The 27,307-nt window shown below is 39.7% G+C and overlaps 1 protein-coding gene across 5 annotated transcripts in view; it reads left to right on the forward strand.

Moving 5' to 3' along the window:
- The window catches only part of CHRM3 (cholinergic receptor muscarinic 3), a 3,548,735-nt gene that overhangs the window by 3,202,201 nt on the left and 319,227 nt on the right, over positions 1-27,307 (forward strand). The window contains exon 1 of one of the 5 annotated variants that reach the window (XM_044059199.1): positions 17,762-17,927. The exons of the other annotated variants lie outside the window; for them this stretch is intronic. The gene's annotated coding sequence lies outside the window, so the exon portion shown is untranslated. Of the gene's footprint in view, positions 1-17,761; positions 17,928-27,307 lie in introns of those variants that run through there. 5 annotated transcript variants of the gene reach the window in all.

Genomic DNA, 27,307 nt, shown 5'->3' on the forward strand with positions numbered 1-27,307 from the left:
AGATATTTTTGTATATAGTATAAATGGTCCTGGTAACTAGTCAAATGAATGACTTTTAAATTTCTCCTGTGTATTAGTACCCTGCCTTCACTATGTAAACTATGTCATCAGGTTTTGCATATAAATTCCTCTGAAACCTGAGCCAGCTTCAATTGACAGTCTATTTCATAAATTATTCTTATTGTTTGTGTAATTTCATTATTAATTAGCAGATCTGTAAAAGAGGGTCCTGGTTCTCTTGTTTGAAAAAGTAGTTAGTGCTCACCTTCATATAGAATTGGTGCACTATACCTATGCTGTCTGCCTATCAAAATAACTAGAAAATGAATTCACTCATAGCTACTTCATCACTTAATCAAAAGCATCTGTATTGCAATTCCTCAGCATGCTTTAGGCATAACAATGGAAGGGATACAGTTTACTGGATGTTAAATAGTGCATTTGTGACAAACTAAATCATGGCTGAGATGTTGGAACAATGTGTTTCCTCTACAATCCTTTTAGTATCTACTTCTTTCTTTCTTTCTTTCTTTCTTTCTTTTTCCTACTGCCTTTAAGTGATTCAAATGCCATCGAAACAAATGCATCCTGGCTGGTCAGATGGAATGGTATCATCTCACAACCGCTGTCTTGTTACTGACCCTATATAAGGCTTTGTACAAGGGCTGTAACTAGTGCTGCTCCATTCTACAGGTTTATAAATGTCATGGTCTGTCATTGTGAAAAAGCAAAACTGGTCCAAAATGGCAAGGACTCTACAGTCCTTCTTGTGCATACTACGGTCACAGTAGACAGTAACTAGCTGCAGTCCAGTTTTGATTAATTTCAGTTCTGACTTATATGGGACTTCTTATCACCAATAAGAATAAAGCCATACTCTTTTCAAGCAAGAATCAAAATTTCTTTCCTTCTAATGTTATCTTACCCAAAAGTAGTCTAATACCCCAATCCCATCAAAAGACTGCACTGTCATTACCACCTTGGAGAGGTCACCATTGTGGAAACATTTCAACAAAGCTGGACTCAATACTGATCATTAGTTATGTTTCAGCAAGTATTAATTTATTTATTTTATTTAATATTTGTTAACCAGGAAAGTCTGACTGGGACAGAGCCTAATTTCAGCAAAGGCCTGAGGAGAAATGCTCCAGGCACGTCTTTGGAATGTGGGAGGAAACCAAAGCACCCAGAAGAATCCCACACAAATGCAGGGAGGACATACAGACTGCACACCGCACATAAGGCATCCTTTTCAGATTTGTCTTATTTTTAAAAGCAAATGCCAGATATTCCCCTATAGTACCCTTAATCTTATCATCTGTAAGGAGTATAGACCAATGCTTTCTAATATTGCTAGTAACAATACTAACATCACTTATGTTATGTTACCCAGATAGAATTAGAAAATCTAAACCAGTGAGTGATGTTTTTGGTACCTTTCCTTGCAATACCTGTCATTACAGTACATGTATTGACAGTAGTAGCAGCTTTATTAATCCAGGCACTGGTATTACATTTAATTTTAGTGTGAGGGCTGATAGTAATACAAAGGATGGTGTTTATCTGGCTCACTGTATCACCTGCTCGTCTTTCTATATTGGGAAGAGCAACCGGAGGTTGAGAAAATGTATTAGGGAACATAGCTATTGCAGTAACATACAGTATATGTGTAATGCCTTGGCAAAACATATAATTGAATAAGGGGCCTTTCATGAGTTTAGGATGTTCTTCGTGTTTCACTGCTGCAGTCCTAACATATGGGTTATCCGGCTCCCGGTAGCCTTCAGCCGGCCCGAATACCAAAGTCCTTGGTATATAACGATGGCTGCCACGGGTTGTAAAACTGATGTCAGAACGTCAGGTATAAAGGAAGGCAGCCTACGCCATTTCCCCAGTCTTTCTTGCCACGGAGCCTGAAGCAGATGCAATAGGCACTATTGCCGGTCGGCCGTTTACCTTCTTTTTGCTTTCCGACTACCAAGTTGAAGACGCCTTCAGATAAGTACCCCATTGGGGATCCTCTTGTCTTGCTTTAACGAATGTCAGATAAAGTTAATAACTGTCTTGCCTGTGGAAAACAGATTGCACACCGTGATTTTCATTCCTATTGTATAACTTGTTTGGGCCTTGAGCCCAATGTCCCTAATTGTGATCTTTGAGCCTCCTTTAACCCGCATACCATACACCGTAGAGCTAAGGTTTTGTATAACCATTTCGGAGTCTGGCCTAAGTTCATCGGTATGGCATCTTCTGGTCTCCCAGCTTCAGATATACCTAGGAAACGCAAAGACAAGGACTGTGACAGGCCTAGGGTTAAATCTGCCAATGACGCACCAGTGAAATTGGTTGTCAGCCCAGAGGTAGTCAGTGACGCGCTTTTGCAGCCCCTGCAGTCCGCAGATTTTCAGCTGCAGGCCTCTGCTGAGCCCTTTACTGAGTCCTCCATGCCACAGTCTGCTATTTCGTCTTCAGTCCCTCTGCCTGTCGCCGCCTCAGATGGGTCCGGAGCCGCTATGCAGGCCCGGCTTCTGATGCCTCTTCTCTTCGACATGAGACCAGACCCAGACTGACTAGCTTAGGCCATACTTCTGCAGTCGCTATGCCTCCTGAGTCCCTTCAGATTGCTAGCAAATCTTCCAGCCGCAAACCTTCACACAGGCAGACGTCGGCCTCCCCTCCTGTGCCTCAGTCCTAGTTGGTAAAGATGGCTGGTGATCTTCTTTCACTGATTAGGGGCTCTCATCCTCCCCCTTCCTAGAGGGCTAGGGAATTGTCTCCTGATGTTTTGTCCATCTCAGATTCTGAGGTTTCCAGTGTTTCTGCTGGTGAAGAAGGAAATTCTCAACTTTTTTCTGGCTTTGAGGATTCTGATGCTGAGGACTCTATCCCTTATGCCTCCCCTCCAGACAATTTTTCTTTTGGGAATACTTTGCATACTCTTAGGGAGCACTTTAAATGGGAATGCCAGGATTTTCCCCAGTCTAAGAAGCGAATCCGGGAATTTTTGGATTTGCCACAGCATAATCCTCTGGCTATACCTCCAGTTTTGGAAGTCGTGGATGATGTCTTCATGGAAAATTCTTTAACTCCTAATTCTGTCCCTCCTGCCCCCAGAAAACCTGATAGTTATTATAGGGTTCCTGATTCTCATCAATTCCTTTTTAAAAACCTTACTGCTGATCCTGAGATTGTTTCTAAAGGCCCCAAGGGGGTTAAGGCTACTATTGCTAAAAACCCTGTTCCTTCTGGTAAAGAGTACAGGGCCTTGGACAGGTGGGGTAAAAAGTCTATACCTCTGCAACACTTGCCATTAGATCTGTGAATTGCCGTTTTTACATGCTTAAGTATCAGCAACATACTTTGGAGACTATTAAGTCTAAACTTGGGGATATTCCTTCCATGTCAGAGAACAAAGATTTACAAGACTTGCTGAATTTTGCCACTCTAGTCAATAAGCATTCATTACATTGTGGTTTTGACACTTTGAAGGCTTCCTGCAGAGCAGCAGCAACTGATTCCATTATTAGAAGGCATGCCTGGCTCAGGGAGCAACCTCTTTCTGAACCTGTTAAATCTAAATTGCCGGATGCTCCATTGCACAAGGACAATATTTTTGGTAATAAGGCTGAAGAGGTACTGAAGAAGTTGGAGGATAAGACAAAATCTATGCAAGCTGTAAAAGACTTCCTGCAGGTTCAGCCTCCTCGGTTCAGTAGGCATTACCTTTCCAAGAATTGGTCTTTTCCTGATTCTGGCAAGCAGGGTTGCTCTAGGCCTAGGGGTTTCAGATCTTCCAGAGGACAGGCTTCTGCCTCTCAAAGGGCTAAACAATGGCATTCTTCTTCGGCTAAATCAGGGAGTTCTAAGCCAGCTTCCCAAAGCAAGCATCCTCAATGACTTCAGCCTTCTTGTACCTACCTCTGCGAGCCCTGGGTTTCCTTTGGGGGAAAGGTTAGCCAGGTTCACAGAGGTATGGTCTACCATCACAGATGACAAATGGGTGCTCAGTATTGTAAACCAAGGTTACAAGTTTCATTTTCGCACCTTCCCTGTTCTGAAAGGGTACCCAGACATACCCATAACTCTTAGGACAGAGGTAGAAAGTCACATTTCTTCTCTACTGACCATGGGGTCTATAGAGCCAGTCCCTGAAAATCAGGTAGGCCTAGGTTTTTATTCATGACTTTTTCTGGTACCCAAAAAAGAGAGCACCTGGCACCCTATTCTGGATCTGTCTATTCTCAACACTTTTCTGGTGATTCCCAAGTTCAAGATGCTCACTCTTCAACAGTTGCTACCCATGCTGGGCAAGGATTCATGGCTGGTAACTTTGGATCTCAAAGACATTTATCTGCACATTCCAATAAGGGAAAGTTGCAGGCAGTTCCTACGCTTCAGGGCTGTGGAGCAACACGTTCAATTCTCTGCAATGCCCTTTGGCTTATCTACTGCTCCCAAAGTGCCTGGCTCTGGCCATTGCTTTTTGCAGAAAGAAAAACATCCAAATTTATCCTTATCTGGATGACTGTCTCATTCAAGCAAACTCTCCAGAACAACTAGAAAAGGATTTGGAATTCGTGAAGAACATTCTCACCTCTTCGGGTTACACTCTCAACAAAAAGAAGTCAAAGTTGGTTCCTACAAGGGCGATTGTTTTCCTGGGAGTGAGTCTGAATACAGCCACCCAGATGGTATTCCTCCCTCAACAGAAGCAAGAAGATCTTTCGGCTTACTTCATGAACTTGGCAAGCATGACCCAGCTCTGTCTGCAAGGCAATTCCTGCAAGCACTGGGGTTCATGGCTTCATGCATTTTGATGATCCCATATGCAAGGCTGCATATGAGAAAACTTCAGTGGCACCTCAAGAATCTTTGGTGTCGACACACACAGAACTTAGACTTGATTCTTCCCCTGATTCCCTGTCTGCAAATGGAGTTCCTCTGGTGGGCGACAGCCTGTTCTCAGAACAAGGGTCTGCCTATCCGCCCACCACCTGCCAGCCAGACTCTCACCACAGATTCCTCAAATTATGCATGGGGGGGCTCATCTGGAAGGCAGGGGCATTCATGGGACTTGGAATACCCAGCAGATTCACCTGCACATAAACTTAAAGGAATTGATGGCAGTGCAGCAGGCCTTGCTGGCTTTCAAGGACCTACTCTACCCTGGGACTCTGATCAGGTCAGACAATACCACAGTCATGTGGTATATCAACAAGCAGGGGGGGACTCATTCTTATCCCTTGTGCAGACAAAGCATGAGACTGTGGTCCATAGCAGCTTCAATGGGCTTACATCTCATAGCCCAGTATCTTCCAGGGAGGCTAAACTCCTTGGAGGATCATTTGAGCAGACATGTTCTGGATCCTCACGAGTGGCAACTGAACAAAGTCATTTTCCATCACATCACTCAGCATTGGGGCACTCCACAAGTGGATCTTTTCTCCTCTTACATCAGTCATCTCCTTCCAACCTTCTGCACCAGGGAGTTTCACAACAAAGCTTGGAGAGTGGACGCACTGTCCTTCCCATGGGCTCAACTCTCAATTTATGCATTCTCTCCTCTGCCTCTTCTTCCCAGAGTGCTGATAAAGATAAGGGACAAAAAACCCAAGGCTATTCTTATACCACCAGATTGGCCCAGGCAGCATTGGTATCCCCTTCTTCGCAGCCTTTCCCAGGATCAGCCTTGGCATCTTCCCCTGGTACTAGATCTGTTGGTTCAGGAAGGGAGAAAGTTTCTTCATCCTCATCTTCAAACTCTGCATTTAACTGCCTGGCTAAAACTTTAAATCTTTCTCAGCAGATGGTTGAAGTTCTTCATGAGGCCAGGAGGCCTAACACCAGGAAATCCTATGCAGATAAATGGAAGAGATTTTGCTCTTGGATGCAGGCTAAATGAGAAGACTCTTCTCACCCTTCTCTTTCCCTCATTCTTGATTACCTAGCAGGACTGCTTAATGGTGGACTTTCCTTTTCTTCAATCAAAATTCACGCTTCAGCAATTTCTGCTCATTGCTCTATTGAGCAACCCATTTTTTTTCTCACCCCTTGATGAAGCAGTTCCTGAGAGGAGCTAGCAATCTTAGACCTCCCAGAAGAGCTCCTACTCCTGCTTGGGATCTAAATTTTGTCCTGGAAAAGCTTACTCTACCTCCCTTTGAGCCAGCTGCTTCTGCAGATTTGAAGTTTCTCTCCTGGAAGACTGCTTTTCTTTTGGCTATTACTTCAGCCATAACAGTTTCGGAGCTACAAGCCTTAATGGCAGTAGAACCTTTCATTATTTTTCATTCCGATCGGGTTTCTCTGAGAACTAACCCCTCCTTTATGCCCAAGGTGGTTTCCAGTCTGACCCTTAACCAGTCTATTCACCTGCCTACATTTTTCAATAATCCACAGAATAAAGGGGAAAGGATTCTGCACTCCCTTGATGTGCACAGGACTAAATCCTTTCGAAAATCTGAACAGTTGTTGGTTAGTTTTGCTCCTGGGGCTCAAGGTAAAGCTATTTCAAAACAAACCATCTCCAAATGGATTTCTCATTGTATACACTTTTGTTACCTGCAGCATGGGAAGGTTCCCCCTCAGGGTATTAGGACCCACTCTACTAGAGCAGCATCTACCTCTGCAGCTTTTCTGAGAGATGTGCCTACTAAGAATATTATAGAAGCAGCTACTTGGTCTTCTATCCATACTTTCACAAAGCATTACAATCTACCTTTATTTTCTAAATCCAGGGCTGGTTTTGCCTCTGCAGTTTTGCAGGGCCTTCTTACCAACCCTTAATCTGTGATTCATCCTCCCCCCTTTGTTCTTTTCCTGGGCTTTGGGAATCAACCTGTATGTTAGGACTGCAACAGTGAAACACGAAGAACATAGTACAGTTGTGTACACTTACAATAAATGTAGATGCTTGAGTGTATTCACTGTTGCAGTCCTGGTTTCCCACCCTCCATTCCCCCTCTTTTCCTAAGGCACAGACTACTTATTTTTATTTTTTGGATGGCATGTTTCTAGGGTGTTTCCTTCCTGGGTTAGCCTTCATTTGGGTGCTCCTGACAGTTAAGGCAAGAAAAACTGAGGAAATGGCATCAGCTGCCTTCCTTTATACCTGACGTTCTGACATCAGTTTTACAACCCATGGCAGCCAACATCATATACCAGGGACTCTGATATTTGGGTTGGCTGAGGGCTACCGGGAGCCAGATAACCCATATGTTAGGACTGCAACAATGAATACACACGAACATCTACATTTATGGTAAGTGTACACAACTGTATTTTTGTGTCATAGATAGAATCTTGTGAGTCCTAGGTTAGGTGATGTAAGGAATAAGACTGAAACAGCTGAACTTGAATGGATTTTGAGGATGCGGTCCAATAAGACCTCTGGACTTAATGAGCATGTCTCCTTAAAACTTGTTCTGAAACCAAGTAGGTTAAATAAGTAGTGAATATATAAATATTTATTTAGTATTTATTCTTGATTGATAATATGTGTTTTATTAGTTGTTTTAGAATATTTTTAAAAATATTTTAACTAACTTTGTTCCTTATTACTATTTCTTATGCTTGATTGTTAAGGGGGGGATTGTGCCTTTTAGGCTGTTGCTTGATTGGCTAAGATAGTCTATAGAAATTAAATGCTTAAGATGTGGTTTTGGTCAGATGAAGCGATTTTTTATTTTATCGTGAAAGTGCTAACCATAATAAACACTGTTAAACTGGTTCTACATGCTTCCAGTGCGTGTACTTTATTTACTGTTGATGTTTTTATTTGCTTATTCGCACACTGGTTTATCCGAGTTTGCGGCAGTTCTCTTTTGTGATTTGTGAATATACACCACTCTGCAACATAACAGATTAATCATTTGTGAATGTAGGCCACAAGAATATTTATCTAGAGTTAAACACACATATACAGGTAATTCCCCCAGCTAACACAATAGCCACTGTAGTAGTAATGGTTATAGTAAACATGACTTGAGTTACCATTTGCCAGAAGTATTGCCAGTAGTCACAAATGTCAACTTATTTTGCCTAACCACAACCCCAATAATTTCACAAGGGGCAAGTGTGAAAATACGAGTGTCCGGCTATCTGAAGGTAAGAGTCTCCATCCTGACATTAGCCATGCATGGATTGGGAACTGTATACATGACTGACTTACCTATCAAGGAAAATATTACCCAATGTAACATATTTTAGTTAGTTGCAAACAACACACGTCCAGCAAACCCTTCACCCCCCCCCCCCCCCCCAGTACAGTCACCAGCAAAGAGGATATTGTAAACATGCTCCACTGGTTAACTAAAAACTATTTTTATACTCATTTTTTGAATATTTCAAATACCTGAAAACATAATATTAATCGATAAATAATAATGGTTTTAGTTCTTACCATATAAAACAACAATATGTTTATAATGATATATAGTACTTACCCGTGTAGAAAAAGGAAAGTAAAATTACATGCACTGATTTCATTATGTTACCAAGTACCACAAACACTAATTACAGCCCCTTGAAAAGACAGTCTGTATATTAGAAAGTGCATAAGACACTTTTAATTTAAAAAAGAAATATTTAAAGCCATTGAATTTCAGAAACTTTACACTTCAAGCACCACATTACTGAATTAACGTGCCAGGTGTATGTCTGGGGGGGTCTGCCAAGACAAGCAGGGCCCAGGCAAATGCCTCATTTTTCCCTCTTAATTTTTATAAAAGAAAAATATAAGACATAGTTGTTATGCGGACAACATGATTGTACTACATGGAGCATTTCAGACTGCATTTGAAAAACCAAGAAACAATAACATTATACAAATAGGTTCCAGCATAATATCTAGCTAGCATCTTATAGTAAACTTCCTACATATGAGCCTTGCTGTTGAAATATTAAACAAGTATTGTGCTTCCACAAACATGGCAATCAAAAGCAAGTGCACTATTAACAATCTGCTTTCAAAGCCGTTAGCACTTTACACTAGCACACAGCATTTTTTGTGTTTCTTTGAGCAGAACCATGATGGTAAAACAAACATAGTATCTGAACATTTAACAGGTTACTGACAGTTTTTAAGGTGTCTGGCTGCAAGTACACTATTTGTACAGCGAAATAATGAGGCGACTTTGTTGGTACATGTGATAGGTTACATTGAAGGACATAGCATCAGAACATTTAGAAGGTTTCTGACAATTTTCAAGGTGTCTGCAGACGTAATTATGCACAATGCTGTCTAGCACAAAAAAAATCTGTGCAAATGCAGTTAGAAGATATGATCCTAAACAGCAATTGCATTGTATAGTCTACAAAGATAACCAATGACCAGAGATATTTGTCCATAGCTTAACAGATATGTATGAGTGCGTCTGTCTGCTGTATGCTGTTGTATATGTTTGAGTTTACTGTGAATAATTGTACCATGCTAAACCAAAATCCAGTTACAGAACGCCAAAACATCTAAATCTTTGGAGGTCACTACTCAAAATAATGACATTCTCAAGGTTACAAAATGTAAAAGCAATGTTTTTTTGCAGGGGGCACACCCCCACCCCCATAAACACATACCACCTGATGTAGGGACAAGATCAACACCTGTGAAATATACCATGTCTGAGACCACACAATCTTGGAGAAGGAGAATGTGATAAAAACACAACACACACACACACACACACACACACACACACACACACACACACACCTTCTCCCTCTTCTTCAATTCTTACTATCATTACATGAGGGCAGTGACCTAACATTCTAAGCATTGATTATTAGCAGGTGAAACACAGACACAGTCACACACACACACACACACACACACACACACACACACACACACACACACACACACACACACACACATACAAAAGCATAAATATGCACACACATAAACATATACAGATATGCGTGAAACCAACTTTTTCTAATGTCTTACTGCAATTAAGAAAGGCAGCAGAATCTTCTTTGAGGCATAGTACTGTTTTTTTGTAAGTCTTAAGAACTTACATTTAGCTCAAGGCTGTGCTGAAGATGTTAAGTAAATAGAAAGCTTCCTGGCAACAGGTAACCCAGTTTTAAGGATGGATGCTATTTAGCAGGATGAGTACGAGAGAATGTTTTTTTCCCAAACAAAGCATGATCAAAGGATCATACCATATGACTTTTAAGATCAGACTATTACACATCTTCATTACAACCATCAGCACACCTCGAAAGGACTACACAAGTTTCCATTTAAATTGGATTATAGTTTTCTAAACAAAAATTATTTGTTTCATCATAATATTCAACTCATTTAAGTAAATCTGATTAATAAAATTGTGCAGCTAATCAAATGATAAAAATCATTGCATTAACAGCTGTGGATGACTTTAGAGATAAATTATACTCAAAAAATACTTGCAGTTCTCTTCCACTATAGGCAATGAAATCACTTGCTTTGCATCTGGTCACTAATATATTTTTTTGGGGGAGGGGGGGACTGTTGAATATTATCCTTTTTGCCAATAACTATTATGATACTACTGTAAGCAGTAAAGTCAGTTTAACTAGTTGATAGTATGCTGAGTACATACAGATTAAATGTTATGTAAGTGAAGATAGAAGGTGAGAAGTATTTTCTGTTCCTGAAATTCAGAATAGCTACATATTCTGGACATTGGGAACCTCCAAACACTTGACCTGACCCACTTCAGCTTTGTTAAGGGCAGATCATGCCTGCTAAACCTGGTTGACTTCTTTGAGACAGTTACCAAGGCCATAGATGAGGGAAAGGTGGTTCACACAGCCTACCTTGATCTCGCCAAGGTGTTCAACACCATTCCTCACTTGGGTATTATAGAAAAACTCACCAGCCTGAACATAAACTCCTACATCACAAAATGAGTTGCCAACTGGCTTACAGACAGAACTCACACGGTAAGAATAGCGGGCTCCAGGTCTGACTCTAAACCAGTCACAAGTGGTGTCCTGCAAGGCTCAGCTCTGGGACCCCTACTGTTCGGCATATATTTCTTAGAAGTACAGGCAAACACAGGAGGACTATGGCTACCCAAGTTCGCCGATGATTGCAAACTGGGAGCCATAATTGACTCTCCAGCTGACACGGACATCCTCCAAAAAGGCCTTAATGAGACAGACACCTGGTGTTAAAGTCATGGCCTCAAGCTAAATGCCAAAAAATGCATAGTCATCCCGTTTGGGAAAAACAAAACACCCACAAATTACCACATAGGCGGCAGCCCCCTTAATACAAAAGAGGTAATAAGAGATCTGGGGACCCAGGTAGATAGTAATCTCTCCTTTGACAATCATATTGCCAAAGTAGTTAGGAAATCCTTCTATGTGGCCCATCTAATTACTAAGGGGTTCGCATCTAGAAATAAAGAGGTTATAGTGCCCCTCTACTCGTCACTCATCAGACCCATCATAGAGTACAATGCCCCATTTGTGATGTACCTCACAAGACTCTTCCAACAGCTTGAAAGACCACAAAACCACCTCACCAAGAGGATTACTGGTCTCAAACATATTTCCTATGCAGCCCGACTGAAAAAACTCTGGCTATACTCAGTGGCATATTGCTTACTCAGAAGTGATCTCTGCCTGACTTACAAAGCCATGTCCAACTCAGAATTGATGGACATACCCCACCTAAAGAAATCCAAGTCACTGCGAGCCACGTGCTCTAGTGAGCTAAACCTTGCCATCTGACCTATAAGCTTGAATCTGACCTATAGTGTATAACTGATGCATTCAGTGGTATCTGTGGGCTATGCTGTGTGGTGCATGATCTGCTGTTACTGTTCATATCATGTTCTGTTATCATTTAATATATATAAGTATATTTTTATTTCATAATAGTTATTGATATGATTGTTTGTAAAAGTCATGTCTGAGTGCTGACTGACTCCTGTTCGGTGATGTCATAAGGCATCAAATAAGGAATAATCACATTTTTAACTGTTTTGCATAATAGGTTCTAGTAAGGTGGTTTACCTAAATATGCACATGCTAAATGTCAAGTGGTTCAATAAGTAAAACCTGTTAGTTCAATACTAAACATGAGTTCATACCTTGCATGTTAATGAAAATATATCTTAGTGTTTTTATTTAATGCAATGGTTTCTCAATTGGAAGTATGTTGGCTCTTGAGGTACTGCACATCAGATTATTTCATGTTTCCATACGCAATAATTTGTGGACTTGGAGACAAAAGCATTAATGGTGTTAACCACTGCAATCTTATGTTAAGACATACAACTTTCTTTTTATACTTTAATGAAGTCTTAAGCACTACCATTAAAAGAAATAAATGCATACAGATACAAAGTGTCTTAAGTCCCTCTTATTTTAAAGAATTTATTCCCCTATGAGTTAAACATTCATGAGTTTGCGAAGAACAAATTTTAAGTAACAGAAATGTCATACTAGAATCACAGTAGGTCAAGGTCAAATGGTCACACACATCTCTTAGGCTAGGTGATGGTGGAAGTGATTTTCAATAGGAGCTGTCATGAGGGCTGGGTGGTGAATTGTTCTGATCCTTTGACCTACTTGATGCAGGTGATCCTGCAGGCACTGATATGGCAGTTATGTGGAACTGTGATCAGGACCTTAAATGAGAGGTTCTGCTACATGTATAAGAATGCTGACATGGCCTGTATTAAATCTGTTGTGCTTGTTCTTCTGACTAATTACAGTACTTTATTGAGAATCACTTGCAGTGTCATGTGATCTGCCCCCCCAATGTCTGGACAGTATCTCCTCCTCTTCCCCTTTCAAGACTTACTCCTACTTCTGCTGTCTGGTAGGTCCTAACTGTGTACAAATGGAGCTGGCCACAATGCTTGGTGTGCCACCATACCAACCATCAGTGTGAACATGGCATTATCCCTACACTGGCCATTTCTAAATAGTGATGGAAATGCTCATATACACCCTGGGGGACACTGACCATTTTCAGCTGACTCTCTGTGGAAGTTCTCTGAGCCCTAGCAATGTCATGGCAGATTTGTTACTGGGCAGCCAATGCTCTATGTGTTTCCTTGGTTTTATGTGACAAATTCCTGCACCAGGCTCCACTTTGTAAAGTTGTCAGTGTGTAAACTGTTACGTCTGAATGTCTGCCATCATCCTGAAAGTTTTTGTCTGCATTTAGAAATACTGGTGTAGAAGTACATGAGTTTTCTCCCTGTACAAATCTAAGTATGTCAGCATGTGGTTAACTTTGTAATGCACTGTCACTTCCTGCAGGCTTACTAACATGTTGTGGAGTATGAGATCCTGCCATTAAACTTGGGGACTGAGTACCACTTTCCCCTGGCTGCTTCATAAATATAACAGTGTTATCATCATCTTTATCATTGTGACCAACAGCTATTCCGCTGCTTGTATCCTCAAATTTTATTGGTATAGCTGAACTGTTTGTTTCTGGTGCTGACCCTGCAAAAATGATTTGAACATATTACCAGTAAAGAAGTAGCATAAAATAGTTTATGATGAATAAGGAGGTATGGAGGACACCGTGCATCCTGCCTTCATTGTCATTCTGTACAGATATGGAAGGTTTACCTATTAACAGTAACTGTCAAGTATTTAATGGAATCATTCCATGTCAGCATTCAGTTCTCTAATATATGTATGTTACTGTTTTTAAACCAACCTTCCTGGGCAGATACAAATTGCTGCTGCAGACATTGGTGGTAGCCAGTGTCCACACCCCCTCTAATTATTCCAGTACCATCATCTTCTGCTTCATAATCATCCACATGGATGAAGAGGAGGCATTCCTCATTTGGAGGTAAAGGGATAATTGATGGAGCCCTCTCCCCTGTACTGTTATAGGCAATTGCATTCTGTCTCACCTTTCCTCTAGCCTGTCCTACCATATCATTTGCACTCCTCTTGCACTGTGAATACACAATTTCCTGAACCAGCCGCATTAGTATCCATTATAACTTGATTCCAGGCTTTTGTCCTCTCAGCTTGTTTGGGCCCACTTTACCAAACAGAAGTTTGCCATATGTCCTAAGCAGTTTTCCTCATGGCTGAAGTTTTCCTTTCTCTACATTGATCCCTTGGTCTGCATCATTACTGCACATAAAAATATTTCACAGTCATACACAAAAATATACCATGTATTCAAAATCGCTACATAAAACCAAAGAAAATGATTTTCTGTGATCACTAAGCATTTCCACTATCCGTGGTTGTGGTGCTGTGGTAGCGTTGTCGCCTCACAGCAAGACGTTGTCCCGTTCGATTCTCATCCAGAGCGTCTTCTGTGGAGACATGCGTGAATGGGCGTACCTTCATTGAAGGTTGGGCGTTAGGGCCGGCAACTCAGCACATAAAAATCAACTGCCAATCATTAGTGGACCAGAGTTCCGCTGTGGTGACCCCTAACCGGGAAAAGCTGAAAGACACAACAACAACAACTAAGCATTTCCACTGTTGCTGCTGTCATGATGTTCCATTTAAAAATGACAGAGTTACATTTTTTTCTAAAGCCATCATACAATGCCCAACATATGAGTAAAACAAAACATTTCATGAAGTGACTTCAATAATTTTACATCATGTTGAAGCATTTCATATAAATTTATAATACTTATATTATTTTTTTCTTACTGTAAAAGCTGCACGGCTTCCTAAGTCATCTGAGAACTTACTGGAGTAATTGCAGGTTAATAAGGGGGTGTTAAACTGTTTCACATAAATCCGGGTGCACTTATGCACTTTGTATGCACATTGGGCCTTTACATGTTTATCTGTATGTATCCAAGTAGTACGTGAATGGGTGCAGCCAGTTGTCCTTGTAAATATCTCCCCACTACTGATGAAAGCAGCCTTGGGTTAATGTCAACATGTTGTGGGAAGTGCTGTTGTCTGCAGCAGTCCACGGCAGTGCCCAGCATGCTACAAGAATGCACAGATAGCCACAGTTATGCTTAAAGCACAATATGCCAAGAGAACATAATCAGTGACCAAGTTCGCAGATGACTGCAAATTGGGAATTATTATAGATTCCCCCATAACACAAACATTTTACAAGAGGATCTAACACAGGCAAATTACAGGTGCCAAAGTCATGGACGAAAACTCAAGTCCAAGATTTGCAGTATAGTGCCTCTTGGGAAAACTGCCACCTAGGTTAATTGCTCCATTGGTAAGACATCCCTAAGAGTTGGCTCAGTAGACGGGGTCTGGGAATATATGTAATCAGTAATCTGGCATTTTAACAACATATGGCCAAGGTAGTAATAAAATCATTTTGTCGCCCACCTTATAAATAAGGGCATGGCATCCAGGATGAAGGATGTCATAAAGTTATTTTATTTGGCTCTTATCGGACCCATCAATGAGTATAGTGCCCCCTTTAGCATGTAACTTACCCGATATATACAAAAGTTAGAGTGTCCACAAAAGTTCCTTACCAGGAATGGAGCAGGCTTCCAACTGTGACTGCTGTAATGGTAAAATTACATTTATTTAATTAATAATTATTTTTTAAAAAATGTAGTTGATTTGTTTACGTTTCTTTTTTTTTTTTTCTACTTAAGTGTGGGGCTGCAGCCCAGCAAACAGTTCCACAAGCTGCCCCTGTCATTAACATGTATGAAGGAATAATTTATAAAGGATGATAACTGATGCATTACAGTCCATTCAGTAGATTACTGCAACCACATGTAAAAGACATGTTATTATACAAGTGCAGCATGTTATCTTTAACTGACTTTATAAGATGCAAGTATTATAAAGGGCGATGTCGGTACAATATTGCAAACAAATGCATATCATACACAAATATGATCATTTATGTTATTATAGTAGACTGCAAAATGTAACCCCCCCCCCCAAAACATGATAGCAATATACTCTTTCCTCCCAAGTATATGCTTATGCATAAGCATGTCCCATGTCATTTCCTCCCAAGTATATACTTTTCATGTCACATACACATAAGCACTTCCCATATACTGAATATTGTGTAATATTGTGTAAATTTGCTGTGGGTATTTTCTCTTTTGTGACTCTGCCCCTTTTACTCTCTTTTTTTTTTCTCATTTTAATTATGTATTCCTTTCTCCTTTTCTACTTTCTTTCTCTCTCATTTCTGTTCACTTTTTTGCAGATACAAATTCCTCAGTAGCAGCCCACATGCATGCCTCCCAGGTTAGGGAGCATTCACCCTTTGCTCATCCAAGGGCATTCCTGCAAGGTCAGAGCAATGGCACTGGTCCTGCAGGCTCCATGGATGGAAAATGGTAGCCTAAAAGCCTCACTGAATGGTTGCTTTGGGACTTGTTTAAGGATGTTATGCACCAAGTCATATACAGGTAAGTTCAGCCAGTCCAAAGTCTCTCTTCAACAGGTTGACAGCTCTGTGCTCCAAGTGGTGCTACCACAGGCCCCTACCCTGTCAACATTGGGGTCCTCTGCTGCAACTCCATTTGTCAGTAGAAACATGTGAGTCTCTGTGGACTGGGAACTCTCGCTGGCACCACTGGTTGTCAACTCTTCTTCCCTTATCCTTTCTTCTACACCTCCTTCCCACCCACACAACCCACTTATATAAAAAAACTTCAAAAAATAGAGTGGTCTATCCCATGGCATAAAAAATGTGCCCCTCCTCCACAATCTCCTACAACACATCCCTCTTGATGTGTTCCTTCTGTGTCTGTTCTCTTTGTTGTGCCTCTCTTTTTTCAATCATTCCTGTCTCCCCCTTTGCCCATATAAGGATACCCTTATATAAAACATTTTAAACCCCTTTATTATTTTAAATGTTAATAGTAAGAGATGCACAGTCCCCCACTTGCCTTAAATGTTTAAAGCATAATTGTGCATAGCCACATCCCTCCACGATATCTGAATACATACAAAGTCATACAAAACCAATTGCTTTCATGTGATACTTCTTATGTACTTAATGCTTAACTTTAGGTATTTCACTCTTTTGTCTTATGTAGGCATATTTTTCAAAATGACTTTGCCTTTCCTTATTCAGCATGCATAACCTGCACTTAGCATGTTTGCATACATGTGTAGCAGCACTCTTCGCTGATAACTGGCATGTTGCTACAAAATCCAGGACCATGAATGCCACTATATGTATGTATGGAAACATATGTAAACACACACTCACACACACACACACACACACACATACACACACACATGTACTGTGTACATTGGAACACAGACTTCCACTTCTTATCAAAAGCAGTTTCCAGTGAAGGCGAACAAGTCATTTGGCTGCTTCTAGCTTTCTCAAAGGAAAGTTTGGAGAACTGAAAATTCTTGTTTAAACAAGTTAATAAACAAGTATAAAGCAGTTTCCTTTTAAACTATGATACTGTTTTTGTAATGCTCCCTATTTAAGCTCAGAGATGTATATTCAAACATTGTCTTCTCCTAAAATCTTAAAGATATTAATATTTTCTACACTTAAAAGATGCCGGTCATTTCATCAAAATGGTTAAGAGAAGAAAACTGTTGGTCTCCAAGATGACAGGTGTACTTAATAGAAGTAAAAATATTATTTTTGGTGATGTCTTCTTTGTAACTCCATGAAAACATCAGTTATCAAAATTGTCTTGTTGGGTCTCTTGTTTCATAGTTTACTTTTGAAAACTAACTGAAAAAAACATATGACAATATGACGTTTATTAATATAATGTCCATATGCTTTACAAAAATGTACTGGCACTATATAGTTGTTTTTTTTCTTTTGTTTTTATTTTTTAGCTCTGCAAACAAGAGGAATGACAAATCTTTTGGATTCTTACCAGAAGAATTTAATTACTCCCTTAGAGATATTTGCAGAGCAGCACAGAGATGTGTTTGGCGCTTTGTTCTTGCCTGTTAGACAACAACTGGCATTGTGTGCCATTCATACATTTAATATTCACCTGGTGAGTGACTAGCATATCTGTTTTCTAAGCTTTGCACTGAATGAAGTTTGAAAAAAAAGAAATAATATATTCACAACAAAACTAGCAGATCAGTTGTATTTGCCTGAGGTCATCTTTGCAGTAGTGTAAGGTATATAACTTTCTGAAAGAGAGGGAAACTGCAGTGATTTACAAAAATAATTATTACATATTATCATAAAACATATGGCTTTTGCCAAAATATATCCTAATGTATGCCACAGACTGTTCTTTTTCTTTGGAGAACTGGGCCCACTTTAACTCGATTTCTTATGTTTAATCTCACCATCTATGCCTCTCAACTGTCCAGATTTTTGCAGAATGTCCATAGTTGTTGCTTCATATATTTGGACTATTCCTCATAAAATTCGTTATTTTCAGGCAAATCATCGAAGATTCGGGTCACTAAATAATGGCATAACTTTGACTTTCAAACTTCGTATCCTTCAGAAAATGCAGGCTAACATAAATCTTGTTATTCTAGCAACTTTCTAAGCTTATTAAGATGAATTCAGGGCCTGCTACTGGTACAGACGGCAATGAGAAACAAATCTTCGCTGTCATTTGCTGGCCAGTACAGGCAGATTTGTCTGCATTGTGTGAGACCCAGTCTTAACAAGCTAAGTAAGGGATGCTTAACATTTGTTAAGATCAGATCTTGTGATATAGTACCTCTTAACTGATTTGTCTTTCTCTGGATATCAGAGCATAGTCACCATGCCCCATGCACTACATTGCAGGGTATATCACTAGTTACTCGAGGCTTTCCAAACCACAGTACTCAATACAGCATAAAGCACACTAAAAATAGTATCCAACAGGCTCCAAGTAGTGAAAACTGTATACGTTTATTGCGCTTTTCGTTGCTGTGATGCAGCAACTTCATCAGATAGTAACAAAAACTCTTCTTTCTCTCAAATTTAAATAGTTGACCAGCATAAAGCATTTGTCTGAATGTCATGCAGTTTACATAGTGCAACCAATGTTTGTGAAATTAGGTTGCTGAATATATAAGCTGGTAAACTGTCATCTTTTAAGAAAAATCAAGGCTCAGTCACACTACATAACAAAGTGATAGCTACTGATACAGAATACATTTGCATTCACTCTACCGATGCTCTTTATATGATTTAGTCACTGTATAATTAACATTCTTTGGACTGCACAATCAATATGCACATATAACTGAAATTTCTGCTTTATTTCAACAAAACTGAATTCTTTCTTACTAGCATCTTATTAATGGAAACCCATAAAAATCAAATATTTCAATGTGAGAAATGCCCAGTAAATAAAAAGTTCAACTTATTTTATCATAATGACAAGTACCCATTGCATATTCTGAATACATTATACAAACATTATAAATAATTCACAATGAAATCAACAAACAGGCATGTGAAAATGATGAGGCTCATTTGGTTCCTTCTTTTCAGTATATTACCAACATTTTTATACTAGTAGCAGAAAACAGATAAAGGAAAACAAAAGAAGGCAAAAGAAGGTTAACTATTTCAACAATACATTCCGGTTTTGCTACCTTAACTAATACCAGCAGTAGTGAAACAAAAAAGACAGTAAATTAAGACAGCTATGACATCTGTGTGCTAAACATTTTGTTGAATTCAGCTTCTGTGCAGAGGAAGTAAACGTTTTAAATCATTTAATTAAAATCTTACTGTTGTGATATGAGAAAATGCGCATGTATAAGACTTTTGAGTTTGTGTTCCTGAGGTAACATTAGTTTGAACCTGCAGCATTTTTTGTTTTGTTTTTTTTTGGTTTTTGTTTTTTTTTACTTTATCATAGTCCTGGTATTCAGTCATGTTCATGAAAGCCTTTAATGGTTTGTTGTTGCTTCCAGCCCAGTCCTCCTGGTGGCCTTCTGTCCCATTCCTCCTGCTGGCTTTCTGTCCATCCTGTTACTCCTGGTGAGCTTCTGTCCCAATCCTCCTGGTGGATATACTGTTAGAAGACCATGAGGCACATAGTTGCTTGAGAGGGTGGAAATGTCTTTGGTAGTGCTGTAGAATTGACACCTGCCATCATTCCCTCGGCTGCAGTTGCATCAGTCTGAAGCTGTTGCTCCAGAAAAGTAGCTAAGTTATCTGGCATACTTTTAGACTGTAACTTGAAAAGGGGGGGGGGGGGTCCTCTCAGACTTGAGGACATGAAAAACACAAATACAAAAATTAAAAAAATTAAAAAAAAATCTTTGCTTTTTTTTGAAACTGTTAAAAATACCACACAAAACACTTGAGCCATTACTGTAGCTATAGTATCAGTATTCATTTTTGAATTCAGTGCTATATTTGCTGTCAAGGATGAAATGCTGAAGCACTTCATGTGTGATACCATGCCATCAGCATCTACTGACTGCACCCCCCCAACAACGTTTGCCTGTGGTAGCCGCTTTCTTCACTTCTCCCTATCTGTACCTCTAAGTTGTTCCAGGGTTCTCATTTTGACACAGAAACAAATACAGACCATGAGACTTTTGCTCTATCCAGCTGGGGGTTAAAATTGCTCAGCTAATGGTCTTTTAGGCTCTGTAAATATGGATCTTTTTTGTTATGTGAAAAATGTGACAGATATGCCTCTTGTATCCACCAGTATTGTATAAGGTAATAAACTGAGACCACCAGTCTAAAAATTAATCTTTTATTGAACAGAACAAAAATATTGCATGAGATTCCTCTTTTTTATATAGGTGAAACAGTGAAACCTTTATAAAAGACCTATTGTGCTAGTCCAACAGAGAAAGAAATACACATTTTGATATAAATTGTAACACAGCACATCGACCCCTTTGCATGGAGCATCCATTCATTGATTGTTAAAATCAGCAAACGTTTTTTTTATAGGGAAAGGAATTACTTGTCCACCACAAGAATCATCACACATACTACATTATTTCAAACCCACCAACATGTGAGGCTGCTTTCTTCATACCCATCCTACTTATATATATATATATATATATATATATATATATATATATATATATCAACTCCAAGATTGTACTGCAGTGGGGAAAATGGCAAATTTCTAATGATGACGAACTAACTCAATTCCCTATGAAACCCGTTCACTGATTTTAACATTCAATGAATGGATGTTCGATGTAAAGGGGCTGATAAATAGGTATTCACAGGAATGAATGTTTGATGAAGTAATATAGACCTGTGAGATTGTAAATGTATGTGTGAGATGGGAGATGAGCAGTTCAGGTTCAGATCAGGATGCAGCATAACTGACCTGATATTTGCAGTGAAACATACTTGAGAAGAAGCTAGAAATGAGGAGAGTCCAACTGGACATTCCTAAACTTGGAGTAAGTATATCACAAGGTCCCAAGAAAGCAATTTGGGTAGTCCTGTGGCGGTTCAAAGTCTGAGAAACGTTGGTAGAATTAGTGCAAGTTATGTACAAGGATCCAGTGACTCAAGTGCAAATAGTGTTTGGTCTCACAGAGGGATTCCTAGTGAGAGTGGAGTGCATCAGGATTCAGCTGTGAGCCCACTGTTCTTACTGGTGATGGACTACATTAGCAAACAGGTAGGAGGAGACAAATCAATAAAGTTGCTGTATGCAGACAATGTTGCAGTACAGCTAGACTTTGAGCAAGAACTTCAGCAAAGGGGAGGGGAATGCAATGCAAAACTGAAGGCTCATGGGATGAGACTGAATACAGACAAGACAATTGTAATGGCAGCAAATTGGGGAAATAAGAAGTTGAGAATTGAGATAGAAGGGAAAATAATGGAACAGGTTAACAGCTTCAAGTATCTGGGAGGGGTGGTTGAGGAGAAGATAAATCTGAATGAAGAGGTCAAAGCTATAATCAGAGGGAATGTAGCCAACTGGCACAGTGTATCAGGTCTAATATATGACAGAAGAATGCCAAAGAAGATGAAAATAAAGTGTACAAAACAGTTGAGTGACCAGTACTATGGTACTGTGCAGAAACCTGGGCAGTAAAGGCAGAGCAGCTGAGGAAGCTAGAAGAGATGGAGATGAAGTGCCTGAGACAGGTGTCAGGATGTACACTTTGGGACAGATGAAGAAATGAGGATATAAGAGCAGAAGTCAAATTAGCTCCAATTGCAGAAAAGATCAAAGAGAACAGATCATGGTGTTTCAGGTACATGTGCAGAAACACAGAAGACAATCTGCTGAAGAAGGTTCGGGACAGACAGGAAGAAGGTAAGAGGAAATAAGGACATCCAGCAAAGAGGTGGATGGGCTGTGGAAGAGAAGACCTGCCACAGTCAGGCATGAGTGTCAAAGAAGGTAGAAGAGTAGCGTTGAATAGAGAGAGAAAGAGAGATGGCAACAGCTGACACCACACCCTGACCCCATGTAGACAAATGGGAAAAAGGGTGATGATGATGATGATGATGATGATGGTGGTGGTGGTGTTGCATTCTGATTGCTGATGCACTCAGTACCATTTGTTCTGCCTACATGGGCAGGCGTCAGTATTCTGTTCTAGCAGAATTTCTAAGCAGTAAGTATACCAGATTCACTGAAAGAAGTTGGACTAAAAGCCTTAGTCCAAGCACCACAGGACTGTAGTGCATGAACAGGAACACGCACGTATGCCGAATCTCTTTCCCATAGCTACATGTGCAGGGCAAGCAAAGGCCAAGATGAAGAGCAGTGGAAGTTTCCACAGCATCTATGATATGAGGATGTGCCTGAAATTCAAAATTACAAACGGCCTTAGTAAATGTCACTGCAAAGTACAATGGTACAGAAGCACAAGTGATTAGAACTGTCACCTAACTCCTTGTCACTTGCCTCTTCCTCCAGTTCTGAGAAGAGGACTCTGAATTCTTCACACTTGCAAATTTCTCTTTACCTAATAAAAAGAATAAGTAAAGCTGGGGGAAGAATAACCTTATTCCCAAAGAAATGTCACAATATTTCCTTCAGGTTTATGGCTCATATGGTTATTAAAAGAGTATTAAGATTGGCTGTGTATCAAAATAATTTCTCAGTCTTTTCCTAATACATCAAAAGGCCTTTTATGTTATGTTCATAGTGTTGCAGAGGGGAAACAGAACACGTTATCCTTACAAAGGGACAGGGACATTATTCCAGATTATATTTGGTTCCGAAGAAAAGGTATGATAGAAACCAGTTTTCTATATTTTTGCACTAAGCAGGTATCTAGATGTTTTGGAATTAAAAGGAGCTTAGACATAACACTTAGAACATTATTATTAAACTGTACTGTTTTATTGACCTCAAAGAAAATTTTTCAGTTCTCGGGTGTCGTAAAAATTTGGCCTAGCATTCTTGGCTCATACAATATTATGGAGTGGACTGTCACCCTGTACAGATTTGGGCTACTTCCCAATATTACGCCTGTTCTACTGTGATAGATTCAAATACCATTGACCCTGAATAAAATAATGTTGAATTAAGGAAATTAATTCATGCTTAGTGTCACTGCATCCCAAGTCTGGATGAACACAGTCTTAGGAGTGACACAGCTTTACTTATTCCTTTTCTAGATTCCTCGGTACTCTTTATAAATAAAAAAATCAAACTTTGTACTCTCTTAAGAGTTTTTTTGAGAGGCTTTATTGAATTTAGTTTAGGAAAGCATTTTTTCTTCTGACTTAAGAGGAGAAAATATGAGTTTCAATCAAAATATTTCACTTTATTAACTTTCTGCAAGGATATTTCCCTGAATTCTGGGAAACATATTTGTCAGCATGATGGATTATATGTAAGAAAAATAATTTAATATTTAAGTAAACATGTGCCTTCTGTGGAAGATTGGGCTCCAGGCTGGCAACCTGACACCGTAAAACTCTACTGCCAATCATGAGCAGACAGGTGATCCATTGTGGTGACCCATAACCGGGAAAAGCCAAAAGAAATATTTTGATAAGGCTACACATTCTTTGGAAGTGACCATTCCATTAATTCCATCTCTGATAAGGGGACTGTCTTGCTGAAAGATGTATATGTGTGAAGAGAGTAATATTACCCCCCACACACACACACACACACACACACACACACACACACACACGCACACCTTGCCAAATGTTAACAACAGAAGCACGTGGATGATATAACTTTTCATGGGCAAAGTCTCCTGCTCATTATCCTAGACCATTATTGTATAAGAGATGATGGCACTGAAGTTATCCATCAAAACATTTAGGAATTACTTTTGTTAAGTCGTTCAACAGATGGTAATACTCACTAATGCTGCAGTGTTGTTCATAAACAAACATGGAAAACTCATTACTGCTAATGACTTTGGGTGACCCATGATACTACTGGAGTTGGTCTTGTTTTTGAATAGTTACTTGACAACATTTCATATGCAGAGTGACAACAACTAACTAGTGGAAAGCATTGTCAAAGCCTGCATTTACATCATGAATGACAGCGACACTCAGACATTTTCCTCAGAACTTGCAGAAAAATTGGAAGTGCATCTAATGAATCGGTTTATCTTCCTAATCAATTCTCATTTCTCACAATTCCTGACTGAATAGTATGATGATCATCTTCATAAGTGGGGTGAAAGGTACTTTTCCTTTCTGTCTGGTGTCACTGGTTTGAAGACTGCTGCTAAAAGCAAAAGAAGAAGACCCTTTGATTCCACTAACCATCTTGTCTAAACCAGCCATGTCTTTCCCTCTTTATAAAGGGGCTTATCAGTATGCATATTCTCCACAGAGGGCAGACCTGATTTTTTAGAGAGCTAGAGTTTGATTCCCCTAGGTTCAAAGGTATATACAAGGCTAATGATCACCAGGGCATTTATAAGCCTAGCTGTGCAATCTAACCCAGTTGTGTCCTTGTGTATCATGGGTGTTCGTCAGGAGGGGGTATGTTTCTTAGGAAGTTTCTAGAGGTTATATTGGGGGTCTACATCTATCCTCCATCTGTAACCTAACTCCCTAACCCTTATCCTTTGCCTCTTCCCTTGCACTTTTTATTTCACCTATCTTATCACCTCCTTCACTCTACTACTTTTTATAAAGCCATATATATCCTTGTGCTGTTCCTTTTTTAACACATCCTGTCATGGGTAACAATTTTCTCCTCCTCCTCCTGTCCATTCCTCTGTAGTCTCTTTGTACCACAAATAGATATAAAGCCAATTATTCTCCACTTCCTGTCCACTAACTGATTTACAAATATCCCTCATTTCTTTCTACCTACTCTTTACTCCCGTTCCATGCCCATTGCATATGTGGATTATTTGCTTCTGCCTATTCACATATCTACCAACCTGTGGTCACTCAGATTCCATTTTCTCTCAAATGCTTTGGTGTCCTACACCATCTGTTGAGTAACCTTAGACGCAGAGAATGTATGGGCCCTAAACCTCTTAATTTCCACCCCATCTTCATTCTATCCCCTTAATTCATTTTCTGTACCCACCTCAGCCTAAATTTCTTTGTCCTCACCCTAACATCCCTTTTTCTTTATATCATATATAATGTACATTTTTTCCTGTTTATCCAAACTCATAACACTCTTCAATCCATACTACCCCTCTCAGTTTTCTTCCTTTCTACCTCCTTTACATTTCTCACCCTTCTCCACTAGGTTAAACCTACCTTTTGCTCCTCAGAACTTTAAGGAATCTCATCTGCTTTCCTCCAACATATAAACTCCTCGCCATTTTTTCTTCTCATTCTTTTAATATTCTGCCATGTACTTGTCTTTGGTTCTCATTAAACGTATTGTTAATTTTCTCTTCACTTTTCCCAACATCAATCTCTTCCCCATACACTTCCATACTGGTTTTGCAGTTGACCATTTTACTTCCCCAAAGGCCCACTCTCCTAAAACCCCTTTCCCTACTCTCCTCTACCACCACAGCCCCTCATCTTTTCTACCTTCTACCTCTGTTAGAAGTCAGGTGCTATCACTTATTTCTTAGTCTCCAACATGCTCTCTTTCCCTCTCTACTTAATCTTAACCTGCCCTTCCCAGTAATTCATCTTTTCTCCTCCAAACAAATCAGTCACACACATTTTACATCTCTAATAGCTATTTACTCACTGGGATACTTGCCACATGAATGAAAAAACACTGAGATTCTGCCCAATGTTCCTGCTTTCCCAGCCCACATGTCCAGCAATCCCTTATCTTCCACTTAACTTTTCCCATTTCTTTTGCCATATATCAACCCTAAAGGAAACACTCTCCCCCTAAATACTATTCATCTGCAGTTGAGAATAGAAGCCTCAAAATTCTCAGCCCTGCTGCCCCTATCTGATTTACCAATGATTTCTTCAGATAATACCTGAACCTTACTTCCTTGCCAGACAATCCAAGCACTTCTAGTACCTATGAACATATCTGTTCCACATCCTCAGGCTGCAGCATACATTCAAAAGCAAACATTCTTATCTTGCTTATTGCCCCCCCCCCTTTTTACTCCATAGCCTTAACCTCTCACTTAAGTTCTCCATAAACAAATTGAGCAGTCCTGGTAAGAGGGGACATCCCTGCTTACTTCCTTTCCCCAAATTGACCACCTCTGCATGTCCTATGTTCCCTGAATATCCTTTAATACTACCCACTATATCATTTTCCTCTCTTTCCTCACTTTACTAAACGTACCAAAAGTCATCAATGATCTGTGAATATTTTTTTCTTCACAAATACTGCTATATAAATTTCTGCAATAAACCATCCAACATGACCAATATGATTTCTGACAACTCAGGTACCCAATTATAAAATGAAACTTACCATTTTTTTTATATACTCTTCCCTTATCACTAAAGCCTCAACCTCCCTCAATAACTCCAAAACTTTCCACATCTTAATTTCATCAAAAATCTTAGCTAATGAACTCCCCACTTGTTTTTCTACCACCTTTACAAAATCCTGTTGGGAATCCATCCAGCACCACGTACTTTACCTTCTTTCTAATACCAAATTGCTGCCACCTCTTTCCCTGCTGATGCTGCTTTCTCTGAAGAGCTACATCCTCACTACAACCCACCAACCCCCACCCTTTAAAGAATATGAGAACCTCTATTACACATTTATAGAATTCTGAATAAAACTTCCAAAGAAAGTGCATAAGTTTCTCATTAATGCACACATTTCTCTTGTTAATCCCAAGTTGCCTCAATTGTCCTTGGTTAGATAGATATAATTTACAGAGTGAGCCTATGATAAACAATGACTACCCCTTTCCATGTGGGACATGGGTGCCACCCCCAGGGTGAATTTGTGGTCTCCCATCCATTTGTCCAAGTTTCACTTGAATAGTGTCAGTGAGGACTTCTCTTCACATCTCTCCAACATATTCTGTTAATGTCACAGGCTAGGTTAAGATCCCTAGAGCGAGTGACTCTTGTGCC

This window comes from Protopterus annectens, chromosome 1.part2 (genome assembly GCF_019279795.1).
Source record: "Protopterus annectens isolate FY-2018-M chromosome 1.part2, PAN1.0, whole genome shotgun sequence".
Taxonomy (NCBI): Eukaryota; Metazoa; Chordata; order Ceratodontiformes; family Protopteridae; genus Protopterus; species Protopterus annectens.